Consider the following 6395-nt stretch of genomic DNA (forward strand, 5'->3'; position numbering starts at 1 on the left):
TGTCCACATCATCAGCATTTTGCTCAAAGTCACTCAACAAGTCTCTAGGGAGTTCCACACTTTTCCACATTTTCCTGTCTTCTTCTGAGCCCTACAAATTGTTCCAACCTCTGCCTGTTACCCAGTTCCAAAGTCACTTCCACGTTTTTGGGTGTCTTTTCAACAACACTCCACTCTACTGGTACCAATTTACTGTACTAGTCTATTTTCATGCTGCTGTTAAAGACATACCCTACACTGGGTAGTTTACAAAATAAAGTGGTTTAATTGAACTTAAAGTTCAATGTGGTGGGGGAAGCCTCGCAATCATGGAGGAAGGCAAGGAGGAGCAAGTCACATCTTACATGAATGGCAGGAGGAAAAGAGATTGTGAGGGGAAACTCCTCTTTTTAAAACCATCAGATCTCATGAGACTTACTTGCTCTCATGAGAACATCACAGGAAACATCTGCCCCCATGATTCAGTTACCTTATACCAGGTCCCTCCCATAACACATGGAAATTCCAGATGAGATTTGGGTTGTGACACAGCCAAACCATATCAAACACTAATTGGAGTCTGTTTAAAATGATGTGGCTATGTCTCTTTTCTCTTTGCCATTTTTATAAAATTATGAGACAGCCTAAAAAACATAGTAGAAGCTTAATATGCTGAATTAAGTTACACACTGGTAGTACCATGATTCAGTTACCTCCAACTGGTTCCCTCCACAACACATGAAAATTCCAGATGAGATTTGGGTAGGGAGACTCAAACTATGTCAAACACTAATCAGAGTCTGTTTAAAATAATGTGTCCATGTCTCTTTTCTCTATGCCATTTTTATAAAGTTGTGAGAAAAACAGCCTACTGAATACAGTAGAAGGTTAATATGCTGAATCAAGTAGCACATTGATAGTACAAGTGGGGGATTTTTATGCTTGTGTACTTGTTCATTTGCAATATGCACTTCTTACATTGACTTCCTCATGAGAACTTCACTGGAAGAGCTCAAGTTTATATTTAAAAATTTTTTAAAGATTTATACAAACCTCAAGGTTTTGTCCAGTGATAGGCTACAGAAAAGATATTGTCCTATAATAATATTTTCCAGGTTAAGGTTTGTTAAGAAACAATAAAACGCATGAATGAGTGAAATCTTTCTTAGTTAACTCTAATAAAAAGCACTTTTCAAAAATTTTATTGTTTAAAGAATTTTTCTGGATTTCAAAAATAAAGATTATCAGATTATCTCTTGTGTAAAAGTAAAATTGAAGGAATTTTTTAAAAAGCCCTTCACTCCAAAAGTAGATTTTTCTACTTGATTCTGTCATACTTTCTTTAATTAAATATTAGCTCTGGACTAATAAAATACTTTCTGGGACATCTCATCTGAAGGACTCCTAAGAGTTTTATAGCACAGAGGAAAATATTAACTGAAATACTGACATCATGATTAATTACAAAGACAGATTAGTGCTTGTATGTAATATAGTCTTGTAAACAATTCAAAAATGCTATCAGGTCATAAAAATTCTACTTACTTGTTTGGCAATTATATTTCTTTATGTTTATGAACACCTCCAGGCCACTTATAAATCACCCACCTCTTCTTTTTATGCAACCTCTTTGCAAAAGCATAGATATCTGAATCATAGATTTCTACATTTGAAGTCACTAAATCCAATTTCTCACCCAGTTGAGATAATCATTTTTTCTTTGCTTGAGCACCACTGAGAACAGGTATCTTACTTTTGAGGCTATTCATTTGATTTTGGCTAATAAAAATTACTGAAATGAACCAGTATATATATATATATATACCTCTTATTTGTGTGATTTTTAGTGAAATTTCCTAATGTGGATTTCACTTTATCAGCAATTCTGATGATAAACATTCTAGGGTGAGCTCATACCAAGATAGAATAGTTGTCCCAGACTGGTCGAGGAAGGCCACTAGAATAATAATTTAAAATGTGAGCATCACAGACATAAAAGACAAGTATCACTTATGTGTGGGAGCTGAAAAAGTAGATCTCATGAAGACAAGGTAGATTGGTGTTTACCAGAGTCCAGGAAGGGTAAAGTGGAGGGGAAAGATGATGAGAGGTTGATTAGTGGGTACAGATAATACACTTTGATAAAAGAATCTTTTAAAAATCAATTTTCCATCAAAAAGTAAAGGAAAAATGTGTGCATTGGAATTCTGTCCCTGACATTGCCAAACTATATGAACTTAAGTTTTTTAAACTCCCCAAGTCTCCATGTCCTTCTCTACAAAGTAGGAATCACAATAGTTTCTACCTATATTTGTACATAAATACAATAAACATGAAGCATTTTGCATAGTGCATAGTACACAGTACATTTTTTTAAACAGTAATCAATTATTACAGAAGCTAGGCCTTGATGGGAAGAGAACATTCGAATTGGTAGGCAGTTGAGAAAAGGCTGGCATTTTAGGTGAGGGGAATAATAGTCAAAGGGCTGAGCATGGCAAAAGTGGGAGCACTAGAAAACAAATGCACATTAAAGAGAATAGGGATAAAATTGGGCACACAGGATGGATCTAAAGGAGTAGTTCCCTGGGGGCAGGAGTGGGTTGTGGAGTTATCACAAGAAATCCTTAAATCCTTTAGTGCACCAACCCATGCCTTAAACCGAATGTATATTTCATGCCACTTCCAAATATGAATAGATGTTGCAATTCTTTTTTTTTTTAAGAAAGAGAGAAAGAAAGGGGGAAAAAAAGGAATGAAGAAGAAGAAAAAAGAGGAAGAGGAGGAGGGAGAGAGAACAGGAGTGTTGTTGCTTTATTGCCCAGGCTAGAATGCAGTCTAAAAATGGGTATTGAAAACCTCCCTTATACCATCAATCGTGCTTAATAATGTCCAACCAATATTTCATTTAAACCTGTGAGTAGGTGTGATGTGGTACTGATAAGAGTGCATATCTTGTGTGTTTAAAGTGGGGAGTTCTATAAATGTTTATTTTATTTTATTTATTTATTTTTTTGAGACGGAGTTTCGCCCGTTACCCAGGCTGGAGTGCAATGGTGCAATCTTGGCTCACCGCAACCTCCGCCTCCTAGGTTCAGGCAATTCTTCTGCCTCAGCCTCCTGAGTAGCTGGGATTACAGGCATGCGCCACCATGCTCAGCTAATTTTTTGTATTTTTAGTAGAGACAGGGTTTCACCATGTTGACCAGGATGGTCTCAATCTCTTGACCTCGTGATCCACCTGCCTTGGCCTCCCAAAGTGCTGGGATTACAGGCTTGAGCCACCGTTCCCGGCCTATAAATGTTTATTAAGTTTACTTGTTCCGGATCTGAGTTCAAGTCCTGGATATCCTCATTAATTTTCTGTCTCATTGATCTATCTAATATCGATATTAAAATCTCCCACTACTACTGTGGGAGTCCAAGTCTCTTTACAAGTCTTATGTATCCTATATTGGGTGTGTACACATCCAGGATCGTCAGCTCTTCTTGTTGCATTGATCCTTTTATCATATGTCCTCTTTTGATCTTTGTTGCTTTAAAATCCATTCCATCAGAGGTGAGAATTGCAACCTCTTCTTTTTATTTATTTATTTATTTTTGCTCTCCATTTGGTTGATGAATCTTTCTCCATCCCTTTGTTTTGACTTTTTATGTATCCTTGCATGTAAGATGGGTCTGGATGCAGCATAGCAATGGGTTTGGCTGTATCTTTTGATTGGGGGATTTAGTCAATTCAAATTTAAAATTATTGCCATTTGATGTTAGCTGGCTATTTTGCCCATTAGTTGATATAAATTCTTCATTATGTTGATACTCTTCACTTTTTGGTATATTTTTAGAAAGGCTAATACTGGTTGTTCCTTTCTATATGTAATGCTTCTTTCAGAAGCTCTTGTAAAGCAGGCCTGGTGGTAATGAAATCTCTGAGTACTTGCTTATTCACAAAAGATTTTATTTTTCCTTAGATTGTAAAGCTTAGTTTGGCTGGATGTGAAATTCTGGATTGAAAGTTCTTTTCTTTAAGAATGTTAAATATTTGCCCCCACTCTCTTCTGGCTTGTAGGGTTTCTGCAGAGAGACCTACTGTGAGTCTGATAGGCTTCCCTTTGTGGATAACCTGACCTTTCTCTCTGGCTGCCCTTAGTATTTTCTCCTTCATTTCAACCCTGGTGAATCTAACAATTATGTGCCTTGGGGTTGCTCTTCTTGAGGAATATTTTTGTGGTATTCTCTGTATTACCTGGAGTTGAATATTGCCCTGCCTTGCTAGGTTGGGAAAGTTTTCCTGAATAATATTATGAAGAGTATTTTCCAGCTTGGATTCATGCCCTTTGTCGCATTCAGGTACACCTATCAAATGCAGATTAGGTCTTTTCACATAGTCCCATATTTCTTGGAGACTTTGCTCATTCCTTTTTATCCTTTTTACTCTATTCTTGTCTTCTCATTTTATTTCATTAAGTTGGTCTTCAACCTCTGACATTTTTTCTTCTGCTTGATCAATTCGGCTGTTAAAACTTGTGCATACTTTGCAAAGTTCTCGTGTTGTATTTTTCAACTCCGTTAATTCAGTTATATTCCTCTCTATATTATCTATTCTTGTTAGCATTTCATCAAACCTTTTTTCAAAGTTCTTAGTTTCTTTGCATTGTGTTAGAACAATTTCCTTCAACTCCCAGAAGTTTCTTATCATCCACCTTCTGAAGCCTACCTCTGTTAATGGAACACGGTCTTTCGCCATCAGGCCTTGTTCAGTTGCTGATGAGGAACTGTAATCCCCTGTAGAGGGAGAGGCATTCTGATTTTGGGTATTCTCAGCCTTCTTAGGCTGGTTTCTTCCCTTCATTATAAATTTATCCATCTATAATGTTTGTAATTACCACCTTTCTAATTAGGTTTCTGAGTGGATGTCCAATTTATTGATTCCCAGTGCCAGAATCTGAGCAACCCACTGCGCCAACTAAAACAGCAGTGTTAATATTGATGGTGCTTTTCTGCACCAAAAACCACCATGCCAAGGGCCGGCAAAACAGCCACGCTGACCACAAGAGTCACAGTGGTGACCCGTGGGGCTCCTCCACTGGGAATCTCCTGGTCCGTGTGCAACAAAAATTTGTCTAAAAGTGTGGCATCCTCTCGTTTTCTATGCTTTCACTGGGAGCCACAATCCCGAGCTGCTAACGATCAGCCATCTTGGATCTCTCCCCAATTCTTTAAAATACAAATTCATTTAAAAGAGCCAATGAATTAATAGATATTTTGACTTTTTAGTCTTCGAGATAGAATCTCACTCTGTCGCCTAGGCTGGAGTTCAGTGGCACAATCTCAGCTCACTGCAAGCTCTGTCTCCTGAACTCAAATGATCCTCCCACCTCAGCCTCCCAAGTAGCTGGGACTGCAAGTGCACACCACCATGCCTGACTAATTTTTGCATTTTCTGTAGACATGAGGACTCACTGTGTTGTCCAGGCTTGTCTCAAACTCCTGGGCTCAAGGGATCTGCCCACTTCAGCCTCCTACGGTGCTGGGATTATAGACTTGCACAACCACGCCCTGCAATATTTTGATTTTTATCAATGAACACTCTTGTTCAGGTCTCTACTTGAATCTTATCTCTTTAGAGAGGTTTTCTCCGGCTTAACTACTTAAGGTAGTCCCTAAGTCATTTTCACTCACCAGTCCCTTATTCTGTTTCAGTTCCCTTCACAGCACCTAATGTAACCCCACATTATATTATGTATCTATTTGTTTACTACCTGTCTCTTCTCTTTGAATATAAACTACCATGAAGGCAAGGACTTTGTTATATCACCATCACCACTCCAGCATCTAGACCACTGCCTACACATGGTGCACCTTCAGTAAACATTTGCTGAGGTCACAATATGAGAAACAAGGTTTAGTTTGAAATCTAGTTTTTAGTACTTACAAGTAATTTTCATTACCTCACAGTGCCTTGTATAGTCCAGCATCTAGACCACTGCCTACACATGGTGCATCTTCAGTAAACATTTGCTGGATAAACAGATACACAAAATAATAGTTTCAAATGCATACCACAAGGCAAATTATTTAGATTTTATGCAGCCCTTTTCATCTTAGTAAATAATTCAAATTAAAATAGCATCAGAAGGCTCTTTTGTTCTTCTTGATAGTCATCATTAAGTCTTTGCCTGAAATAAGAAATTCTTATTAATAAATGAGATGCCATAGAATTGGCCCAATTACAATGAGATATCTAAGAGGGAAATGAAAGTCTTTATCTAAAAGGCTGCAACTTAAACATGTTAAAGAATATTGGTTTTGAGATACAAGTACAAGACATAGGTATTCACTTTATTGCTCAAATGATAAGACATTAATCAAAGCTTCCTGTAACCCCAATCAGGTTAAACCTCTAGCGTATTATTTTA

The sequence above is a fragment of the Callithrix jacchus genome, chromosome 3 (genome assembly GCF_049354715.1).
Source record: "Callithrix jacchus isolate 240 chromosome 3, calJac240_pri, whole genome shotgun sequence".
Lineage (NCBI taxonomy): Eukaryota > Metazoa > Chordata > Mammalia > Primates > Cebidae > Callithrix > Callithrix jacchus.